Source organism: Saimiri boliviensis, chromosome 1 (assembly GCF_048565385.1).
Source record: "Saimiri boliviensis isolate mSaiBol1 chromosome 1, mSaiBol1.pri, whole genome shotgun sequence".
NCBI lineage: Eukaryota > Metazoa > Chordata > Mammalia > Primates > Cebidae > Saimiri > Saimiri boliviensis.
Window position 1 is genome coordinate 92,045,826 of NC_133449.1, and position 12,447 is coordinate 92,058,272.

The following is a 12,447-nucleotide window of genomic DNA, read 5'->3' on the forward strand; positions in this document are numbered from 1 at the left end:
GTAATGTGTCATATATTGCTTCCATGTCTTCAAGATGCTATTTTGTACCATTAGAAGTGAGACTGTTACATTGAAGAAAATTCAAAATCATGTTTTTAAGGAAGTTTTTATACTCAATTTTCTTGAAAGTTTTTACAGAGAAAATTATCAAAAAACAGAATTTTATGTAGGATGCTTTTAGTCATGGAATCACTTTTGAAATATCAGCCATGGGTCACAGCATCAAAAACTCTCATGTACTCATGTACCCCAATGCTCTCACATCTACTAACTCTGGAATTTGAAATTAAGTTGAGGCATGATATGGTTTGGCTCTGTCCCCACCCAAATCTCATCTTGAATTCCCACGTTTTGGGAGGGACCTGGTGGAAGGTAACGGGATCGTGGGTACTGGTCTTCTCCATGGAGTTCTTATGGTGGTGGACAGGTCTCATGAGTTCTGATGGCTTTATAAGGAGGAGATCCCCTGCACAAGCTCTTTTTTTCCTTGCCTGCTGTCATTCATGTAAGACATGACTTGCTCCTCCTTGCCTTCTGCCATCACTGTGAGGCTTCCCCAGCCACATGGTACGTTAAGTCTGTTGGATGTCTTTCTTTTTTAAATTGTACAGCCTCAGGTATGTCTTTATCAGCAGTGTAAAAAGGGACTAATGCAATATATTTGCACTAGTAGGGTGGGGCGCTACTGTAGATACCTGAAAATGTAAAAGTGACTTTGGAATTGGGTAACAAGCAGAGAATGGAAGCTTGGAGGGTCAGAAGAAGATAGAAAATGTGGGAAAGTTTGGAACTCCCTAGGGACTTGTTGAATGGCTTTTACAAAAGTGCCAATAATGATATGAACAATGAAATCCAAGCTGATGTGGTCTCAAATGGAGATGAGAAACTTGTTAGAAACTGAAGTAAAGGTCAGTCTTGTTATGTTTTAGTGAAAAGACTGGTGGCATTTTGGCCTTGCCCTAAAAATCTGTGGAATCTTGAACTTGAGAGAGATGATTTAGGGTATCTGGTGGAATAAATTTCTAAGCATCAAAGAATTCAAGAGATGACTTAAAGGCATTCAGTTTTTTATTTTTTATTTTTTATTATACTTTAAGTTCTGGCATTCAGTTTTATAAGGGAAGTAGAGCATAAGAGTTTGGAAAATTTGCAGCCTGACAATGCAATAGAAAAAAAAATCACATTCTGGGGGGAGAAATTCAAGCCAACTGCAGAAATTTGTATATTTGCATAAGGAGCTGAATGTTAATCCCAAAGACAATGAGAAAAATTGTCTCCAGGCCATGTCAGAAGCCTTCATGGCAGCCCCTCCCATCACAGACCCCGAGGCCTGGGATTAAAAATGGCTTTTTGGGCTGGGCCCAGGATCCCCATGTTGTATGCAGCCTAGGGTCTTGGTGCCCTGATTCCCAGCCACTCCAGCCATGTCTGAAAAGGGCCAACACAGAGCTTGAGTCATGGCTTCAGGGGGTACAAACCTCAAGCTTTGGAAGCTTCTACATGGTGTTTGGCCTCTGAATGCACAGAAGTCAGGAACTGAGGTTTGGGAAACTCTGCATAGATTTCAGATGTCTGGAAACTCCTGGATGCCCAGGCAGAAATTCCTGTGGGAGGAGGGTACCCTCATTGCTGCTAGGGTAGTGTAGAAGGGAAATGTGGGGTCCAAGCCATCACACAGACCATTGGGGCACTGCCTAGCGGAGCTGTGAGAGGAGGGGCACCACTGTTCTCCAGACCCTGAATGGTAGATCCATTGACAGCTTGCACTGTGCACCTGGAAAAACCACAGACACCCAAGGTCAGCCCATGAAAGAAGCTGGGAGGGAGGATATACCCTGCAAAGTCACAGGGGTAGTACTGCCCAAGACCATGGAAACTCACCTCTTTCATCAGCATGACCTGAATGTGAGACATAGAGTCAAAGGAGATCAGCTTGGAGTTTTAAGATATGACTGCCCAACTGGATTTAGAACTTCCATGGGGCCTGTATCCCCTTGGTTTTGGCCAATTTCTCCCATTTGGAATGCATGTATTTACCCAATGCATTTACTCACATTGTATCTATGAAGTAACTAATCTGCTTTTCATTTTACAGGATCATAGGTGAAAGGGACTTGCCTTGTCTCAGATGACACTTGGATTGTGGACTTTTGAGTTAGTGTCGAAATGACTTAAGATTTTGGGGGACTATTGGGAAGGCGTGATTTGTTTTGAAATGTGAGGACATGAGATTTGGGAGAAGCCAGGGGTTGAATGATATGGTTTGGCTGTGTTCCCATCCAAATCCCATTGTGAATCTCCACATATTGTGGGAGAGACCTGGTGGAACATAACTGGATCATAAGGGCAGGTCTTTCACATGGAATTCTTGTGGTGGTGAGTGGTTCTCACTAGATCTGATGGTATTATAAGGGGGAGTTCTCCTGCATAAGCTCTTTTTATTTTTCTTTGCCTGTTACCATCTATGTAAGACATGACTTGCTCCTCTTTGCCTTCTGCCCTGATTTTGAGTCGTCCCCAGGCACATGGAACTGTAAGTTGGTGTTAAACCTCTTCCTTTTGTAATTTGCCCAGCCTCAGATATGTCTTTATCAGCAGCATGAAAATGGACTAATACAGTAAATATGTGAAACATTTAATCTTGCCATACTCATCGAGGTTCTTTGTCCCATTTGGAAGGAAAAAAAGGAATCCTCTCAGGATCAGACATATATTAGTTTGTGGAAAAGAACTTAAGTATGAGATTAAAGAAATATTTAGGTTGAGAGTGACATAATATATGCAAAAATATGTAAACTGTCATTGTACAATGCCTTTAATGTAGTTGAAATTGAATAAATGTTAATCCTCCCTTCTTCATTGTGAGGGAAAATGATAAACATACATCAAAATATCCAGAGAAATGTATTTCTGTAGTTTGTTAATCAGAGTTCCGAAAGAAGTAGATTCCATGGGGTTGTGAATTTGAGGACTTTCTGGGAAATAGTGAAATAGGCTTCCTTCCTGCAGAATGTCTTGGATCATTGAATTCATCAGTGGGAATTTTGAATCCTTAAAAGTAGAATCTAGTTGATAGCACTTTCAAGTCCTGTAAGTCTTCTACTTTTTTTGAGACAAAGTTTCGCTCTTGTTACCCAGGCTGGAGTGCAGTGGCACGATCTCTGGTCACCGCAACCTCCACCTCCTGGGTTCAGGCAATTCTCCTGCCTCACCCTCCTGAGTAGCTGGGATTACAGGCACGTGCCACCATGCCCAGCTAATTTTTCATATTTTTAGTAGAGACGGGGTTTCACCATATTGACCAGGATGGTCTTGATCTCTTGACCTCGTGATCCACCCGCCTCGGCCTTCCAAAGTGCTGGGATTACAGGCTTGAGCCACCGCGCCCGGCCTACTTTTTAAAAAACAGAATTTTCATAGAATTTGCATCCTTGAAAATATACTGTGGAAAATTCTGACCATGTCAATATATAAAATCAGTAGATGGTTGCAGTGCTAAGGTGGCCTCCTGGTCCCATACTCAACCAACCTTTCATCTTGTATCCAATTCTAAGAAACATGCATAATTTAACTTATTTTGTGCACCAGAACCAGGTAGAATGACCTTTTATGGGTTTCATTTCAAGGTGCAAAGTGTCTTTTTTTGTAAGTGTGGTATTTGGAATGCTCAGTCATTTTTGGAAGGAGGGCCAAGTGTCAGTTTTGCTTAATTTCCCAAGTTGAGAACGCAAAGTTAAAAAAAATTTCTTTCTGCCATTACACTAGGAACTCTCCTTCATCAAATAAAAGGCCCAATCTACCAGAGAATAAACATTAAGCAGAAAATGCAGAATTTATGCAGCCCACTTGTGCTTAAAGTCCTGGAGGTTTGGGTTCCTGCCTGTGTCCCAGCTTCGCATTCTGCCTAGGTAGTCCATTGGCAGGCAGGACATGCTCTGGAAGCATCTTTGACCATGTTTAATATTACTCATCAATGCTCTTTCAATATCTTGGACAATGTGTATCTACTCACATGGACAATCTTGTGAAGCAATTTGTTGCTTGAATAATGACTGTCATCTTGGATAATATAATAGTAAAACACATGAAGTTCTTCTAATTGGACATTTATTTTATAGGAGTTCCTGAGAGCCAGGTAATCTTTGTTTACAAAGTATTTGGAAGATGTAAACTTCCCCAGATCATACTCGTCCCATCATTCTTTTATTCATTCTTTTATTATTGTTGGTTGGCAGGTTTGGCCTACATCAATTAATTCAAACATTTTAACTAATTTAATTTATGTGAGAAGTTTAAATTTCAAAGGTTAATTGAAGTTTGTGACAGCATAGCCAGTTTGGAAATTTTTGATGTTAATTTTTTAAATGTAAACATCATAAGGCAAAATTTAATCAGATGATTAAAGGCAGTCTCTGTTCCTAACAGAGGTTAAGTAACCATTGGATTCCTCTTCAAGTAAAGAATGAAGGTGGCTTGGGTAAAGTGTTACCAAAATGAACATTGAGGGTACTACTTTGGGCCTTGGGTAAAATAATATTTCAAAGGAGGTTAGATCACCAGCTCAAATTTGGTAAACATTTTCTGTGAAGAGAAATTTCTTTAGAGGAATCTAATAGAAGATTTCAGTCACTGAAAATGTAAGCATAAAAGAAACGAGAATAATTAGATCAGAGTCTGGAATCTATTTTACAGCAGTATTAAAGATAAATTGAGTATTAGAGTTACCTGAAATAATGTAAATTTTATATATCATAATGATATATCAACACTTTTGAGGAGACCAAAATAAACCTATGTATATTATTATTTAAAAGCAGGGGTTGGAGGGATTGAGGAGGGCTAACATTAGAAGAAATACCTAATGTAGATGATGGGGGATGGATGCAGCAAACCAACATGGCATGTGTATATCTATGTAACAGTCCTGTATGAGCCTGCACGAAATGCACATGTACCCCAGAACTTAAAGTATAATAATAAAAAAAAAACCATGTGGTTATTTTCTAAGAAACAGACCCAAAACATTTGTGAAATACTTTATCCTCATTTCATAAAATAAAAGTCAATTAGAACCAACAGTGATGTTTACTTTTGAAGTAACAAGTGCCCAGGATTCCTGGGTTTCACTGAAACACGTAAGAGGGGTTAAGCGATTCATGAGTGACACCTCAAGGTGTACTCCCTATTAAGCAGCATGCCAGATCCTAAACATCCTTCCCTTTCAGTCTTTTGTCATTTAAAAAGAGAATCCAAATGATAGACAATTATACATTCAAGCCTATGTCTTCCCCCATAAGGAGAGATGTACTTTTGGGAACTCCAGCTAGATTCATGTACAGTACTTATTATATTTTAATATCTAGAATAATAGTATCACTTAACCCATGAAGACTACAACCGACAATGACCAAAATGGGGTAGTTTTGATATACCTAAATTACTTTATTTATGTGCACAATTAGAAAAAGTGCCTCTAAAACTAAATTAGCAGAGTTACTTTCAATGGTACTTAGAAGAATACCAGAGGCCTTGATAAATTTCTTTGACTACAGGAAGAAAATAGAAAGCACTCTAAAGTTATTTCTGAATTAAAGAAAACTCTAAAACTTTCCCTCCTCCTCCTCCTTTTCTGCATCTCTTTATCCCTCCTTATCTGAATTGCCTCAACTCAGACTTGCGTTCTGTTCCTCTTTCTTCCACTCCTGCTGCTATAGCTCCATTTCTTGAACAGTCAGTATGTGGTAGCAGAGAACTTAACATAGTTTATCAACCATGGTGAAAGATAGAACTTAAAGGCATCATTAAGGAATCTCCTGACTGCAATAGGGTCCTACTGATTTTGCCAGGAAATTTGAACTAAATATTTGACCTTATGACCCTACTTTTTCTGATTTATATCAGTTAGTTCACAGTATCAGAAAGTAAAGTTGAAGATTTCCTAGTTAAGGAAAGTTGGAGAAGCTTATTGAAGGACTTTCAGGAATTTTCAGAATATTGGAGACATGCCTGTGAGTTTTCCAAACTTTGCTCCAAGCCACCCTTTAGGATTCCAAAGAGTTGTTGACTTGGACAAAATACAATAATGTCAGTAAAACCCAGGCATGTTAGTAATGACCTATTTTGATAGATTTGAAAATATTCTAACAATATTGAAGATTCTCTAAAAAGAGCTATGACCATCATCAAAATGATACTCTCTTTAATTCCGATTTCTTTTCTTTCTTTCTTTCTTTCTTTCTTTTAAATTTATTGCATTCTTTATTGAATTCTTATTAGGTACCAGGTCACTGTGCTAATCACTTTACATGCATGTTCTCATTTAATTCTCACCACAAACCCATGAGGTAGGTACTGTTATTGTCTACAACAATTGAGAAAACTGAGGCCCAATGTAGTTAAGTAACTTATTTAAGGCTTTGTTGCTAAGTGTCAAGACTAGAAGTTGAACTCCAGCAAACTGCCCAAGAGGCTGTGTACTAATAAACAGCCAGCCACCAGGACATGTGATAAGCGTATGAGTGACAGAGAAAGTCCAGGTGCCTCAAGAGTACTGCAGAGGAACCTAGCATGCTCTGATGGGCAACAAGGAGAGCTTCCCGGAAGAAGAGAAAAGATGGTGAGGAGTTTGCTAGCCAGATGAAGAGGAGAGAGAAGAGTGTCTGAAAGCCTAGAGCCAAGAGATGGCTTAGCATGTCTGAGGGTGTGACTTGAATGTGACGCTGTAAGTAGAAGGAAAGAGGGGTGACTGAGAAGTGAGCAGGGACCAGAGTTAGAAGGGCCATGCAGAATAAGTGAAGAGGTTCAACTTTATCCTTAGGGCAGTAGGGCATATCTGAGGATGCCCTACTCACCAGCATGAATACATTGGACTTGGCCTTTAGAGAGATGACCCTGTTGCAGGGTGGAAAATTGAGCTGAGGCAAAAAAGCTAATTGGAAACCCATTGCAGGGGTCCATCTCACTATAAATGATGGTACCTGGGCAAAGGGCAGAGATGTTGGACATGGATCTATCTATCTATCTATCTATCTATCTATCTATCTATCTATCTATCTATCTATCTATCTATCTATCATTTATCTCTATGTATCTATCTATCATCTATCTGTCTATCTCTCTATCTACCTATCTATCTACCTATCTATCTATATATCTATCATCTATCATCTTTATATAGTTGGGTTTTGGCAGACGTGAAGAATATGGATGGCAACTTACTGAGCTGTACCAGGTGCTTTGTATGTACTCTTTTTTTTAAATAACAAGATAAATTTTATTCCACTAAGGGGAGTGGGGTATGGAGATGGGGGTTGTCTGGTTCTAATAGGATGTCCCCTGTCCTTTGCTGCTGCTGCTCCTGTTTCTATGTAATTCTGGGCTGTAACCCCTGCATCACACCCTTTGCACTCTCCTCATAGTGCTGTGGAAACTCTTCCAATGTCTCTTTCATCCTGCAGACAGCAGGGTTCTTGGCTTGGACTCATACAGTTCTTTCAGCCAGAATCAGAGGTATACTGCAGAAGCTATAATATCTCACTGGGGTTAGTAATTGGACAAAACTGCTGAACTCTCAGGCTGTAGTGAGCTTTTTTTCCCCCTTTAGATTTGTTTATTCATCTATTTAACCTGACATTAAATTTCTTTATATATATGTGTGTGTGTGTGTGTGTGTGTATGTGTGTGTGTGTGTGTGTGTGTGTGTGTATATATATATATATATATATATAAATATATATATATATACATATTTTAAATTGTACTTTAGGTTCTGGGGTACATGTGCAGATCACCCAGGATTGTTGCATGGGTACATACATGGCAATGCAGTTTGCTGCCTCCATCCCCCATTACCTATATCTGGCATTTCTCCCCATGTTATCCCTCCCCAACCTCCCTACACCTAACTGTTTCTCCCCTATTTCCCCCAACAGACCCCAGTGTGTGATGCTCCCCTCCCTGTGTCCATGTGTTCTCATTGTTTAACACCTGTCTATAAGTGAGAACAAGCGGTGTTTTATTTTCTGTTCTTGTGTCAGTTTGCTGAGAATTCCAGTTTCTTAAACAGGTAATAAAAAGAATTGGCACTAATAGTAAAAAGATAACAACTTAATTGGGCTACTTCCCAAAGTTATGATTTGGTTAATCTTATTGATAAGTTATCTCATGCCTTAACTAAAGAAGAGAGAATGTGAGAAAAGGTAAACAGACAAAAAAAAAAAAAAAAGACTTTTAAGTTTATGAACTTGTAACTAAAACAAGTATCCACTTAGTCTTAATCTCCAAAATAATCCAATAAATCTCGGAGTGGACCTGACACTCTGCTTTGTAATTACTGCAAAAAACCTGGACACCTTAAGTAATGTTCTCAGAAACTATAGTGAGGGGAATGACAACAGGCAAAGGAAGAGGAGATATAATGGGGTTTCTGCAAGCAACTGGCGTACTTTCTTTTCCTTCTTACTAACACTATGAGAGAAATAGAAATTATTTCAAATGGAGAACAATCACAAGCTCTTATTGACACTGAAGCTACATTATCTGTAGTAAATCCCACCTTATTACAAGGCCTCATTTCTTGGAGCAAACAAGCATTTCAAATGGTGGATGTAACTAATACCCCCATACTGACATATACATCTTAGCCTGTGGCTTTTCAGCTAGGACGTTTACAAGGAACTCAGGTTTTTGTCTTAGTTTCCTCAGCCCTCATTCATTTGAGAGAAAGATACTTCTTAGAACTACCTAATGCCCATGCTTTTGTTTTTTTTTTCAAAAAGTGGTAACTGTAATTGGAATTAGAAGACAACATTGAATTACCAGATACAATGAATGTTCTGGAATATGATCCTCTTAAATTCAGAAATTGCAATTCATATTGCCATAGAGGACATCAAATTATTGAATAATGAAGAATCACAAAAGCTCTTAAAGGTAGTACCTGATCAATTATGGTCAAAGTCATGAACAGGTATTAGAAAAAAAAAAACATAGTTGTTCCAGTCAAAATTCAAATGGACTCTTCAAAAGATTTTCCAAATCTTAACCAACAGCCTTGAAAACGAGAAGATTTAGAAGGAGTTCTATAGTTCTAAACTATATAAAAATAAATTTGGTTATCTCCTGTATAAGCTCATGTAATACTTCAATCTTTCCTATAAAAAAATCAAACAATAAAGAATGGACGTTTGTACAGGATCTGAGAGCAATTAACAACATGGTCTCTCCTCACCATCGGGTAGTTCCAAACCCCCATTTATGGTTGACTGCCATTTCTACCAAAGGCAAATTCTTTTCTGTGTTAGACTTATGCAGTGTGTTTTGTAGAATTCCTATGAATAAAGACAGTCACTTCCCTTCACCTGCATTTGGGAAGACAGACAACACATATGTAAAGTCATGCCTCAAAAATGCACTGAGGGCCCAATTAATTTTTCACAAATATTAAAAGGAGATCTTTGTGATATCAGCTTCCTTAGGAAATCAATTTTGATTCAATATGTAGATGATCTGCATCTCTGCTCAGAGGGTTGGCAAGTATATATAGAAGACGGAATTCACTTTTTATAACAATCAGCCTCAAACGGACACAAGGTCTCAGAAAAAAAAAACAAAAAAAACCCCCCAAACTTCAGTTTTTTAAAAAGCAACTAAGACATTTGGGACATATAGTATCAAAGTAGTATCTTTTTTTCCCACTTCAAGAGGATAAAAAGACTATTGGCCTTCCCTTTTTCCCCAAACTAAGAAGAAACTAAGATGATTTTGTGGACTGGTATGATACTGTAGAAACTGGATTCCAATTTTTTTTTTTAAACTCAAATTTTTACATACTTTTTGAAAATAAGGCAAGCCAGACCTCTGGAATGGACTGAGGAAAATTAATATTGGAAGAGATGTCTCCATTTGGAATAACAATTAGCAGACCTATGTATCTGTTCCTAGAAAACTGTAACTCCTTAATTTAAGGGGAAGCATATTGCTTTATTGTTTCAACACTGTACAACAATTAACTAAAAATTGTAACCTAGTGAAAGATTATTTTCTTAGTGAGTTCTCAGGAAGTGAAGAATTCAAGGCCTTCAGTTTTCAACCAGGAGATTTTGTCTACTGAAAACACCTTTAAAAGGCTCTCTTGAGGTCAGGCATAGTGACTTAGGCCTGTAATCCCAGTACTTCGGGAGGCTGAGGTAAGCAGATCATTTGAGGTCAGGAGTTCGAGATCAGCCTGACCAACATGGTGAAACCCTGTCTCTACTAAAAATACAAAAAAATTTAGCCAGGTGTGGCAGCTCATGCCTCTAGTCCCAGCTACTCAGGAGGCTGAGGCTAAAGAAACACTTGAACCTGGGAGGCAGTGGTTGCAATGAGCCAAGAAGACACCACTGTACTCTAGCCTGGGTGACTCCATCTATTAAAAAAAAAAAAGACTCTCTGGAAACAAAATGAACGGGAGGGCTCTTATCAAGTGCTTCTTACTAATCTTGTGCTGTCTTGGATCCACATTTCTTACCAAGAGAAGGCTCCATCTCTTGAGTATACTATTCTCCCAGAAGGTGACCTCTGACTCATAATAAGTCAACACCAGGTTGAGAAGAAGATGTCGCCATGATATCTGATGGAGAAAGCTGAAACCCAAGACTGTACCAGACCAATCTATCTGAATGAATGCTTATTATTAATAATTGTTAATAAATGGGAAAATTTTTTTCTACAAGCTCCCACTAAACTTCTTTTCTTTCATGCTTTGTTGCATACCTTGGGTTTACTATTACTAGCTGTTGCACACAAAGCTAGTGCTTCTGGAATGGGCCTAGTATTAAAAAGCTAGTCTTTTTGCAGTGGGCCCAGTATTACACTAATAGATTACAAAAAGATGCTTGTTGGGTATGTGATCTCATGCTCTTTTCTAGTAGGTCTGGCCTAGCATTGTGGCTATATCCTCTCAAAGATAAGATTGGATAGAATATCAGAAATACACCCATGTTTCTTAAAAGCAATCATTGGTGCTTGACAGTAGTATGACTAAGAATATTGTACATCACTGGCCTGTTAATAACACTTTAGAGAACAAAAATGATAGGAAGAGCTTCTTGGTAAAAGAAACTTGTTCATTAGCTTTAACACAGTCACTGTCCCAACTGAGGGATGGAATGAAATGAAAATGCCTCATGTGAAAGATAAGATAAGTCAATTTCAGAATGGTTTAATACAAATTTGGGGTAGTCTCATCTAGCTTACTCACTGCTTTCATCAGCTCAGTCAGCTTGCTCCTTTACATTGGGAATAGAGAAATCATAACAAAGATACCTGGCCCAGTGACAGTAGTTATATGGGACAGATACCCAAACAATGATATATCCACATCATTATATTACAAAGTATGAATTGACATGCCACAACAATTGAATATTTATTGGTTTGTTCCAAATGAAATGCTTTGGCTATGTGGCACTAGTTTAAGGCCGAATTACCCCCGTGATGGTTAGGACAATGTTCCTTGGGCACAAGCTTGATTAGCCTGTACACTATCAAAGTTTGCAGCTTTTTTTTCTCATTTACAATCTCATTAGGTTCATTCTGTGTTCACTGATATGCTCATTTAGCTTCCATCTTTGTCCCTTAACTAGTGAGACTGTCATTTGACATGTAGAGACTCTAAAATTATACACAAAATGCCCTAAATAATAGCCACATGGGTATCAGTATAAGATAATGAAGTTGCTCTTATAAGGCAGGCTGTATTAAAGGAGCCATACTATTTCTTTCCTTTCCATGTGAAAAGGAAAGAAAATCTCAGAATTCCAAAGGCACTGAGCCAAAGGGAAAAGTCAGGCAAAGGTAACTGGGTCACACAAACCTGCCTCCCATTTTGTTTCTGAGTAGATAGTTACATACTTCCCTCACATTTTCTCAGAAGAAAATTCCCTGTGGTCTCCAAAATCTTTACCCAAAGGCAGTTCTCTTGAAATTCACCCTGACGATGTAAATTAAGGGTTATCTTCACAGGCAAAGGACAGAACTGAAAGTCATCCCTCCACTTACCTGAAACAAATGCATATCTGTCTGCTTCCTACACTCTATAATTATTTTATTCACTCATCATTTTATTGACTCATTTTACTTATGTAAAAATGCAGATTCATCAAATGACTGCATAATCGACTATTCTGCCACCAGCTCCTTTTACTTGAAAAATGTGGATTCAGAGAAACTAATCAGAAGACTCAAAGGAATTCAACTCTTGATTCTTTTAATTGGAGGGTTCCTTTCTTGACTTTAGAGCCCCCCTCCCTCTTTCTCCGTACAAGGGAGCTTTTTCCTTCTGTCTTCTTCCTTCTTTCTTGCCTATTTAAACTCTCCACTCCTTAAAACCACTCCTTATGTGTCCATGTCATTTTACCTAATTCATGTGAGACGAGAGCCCCTGGTGTTTCTCCACTCATTGGA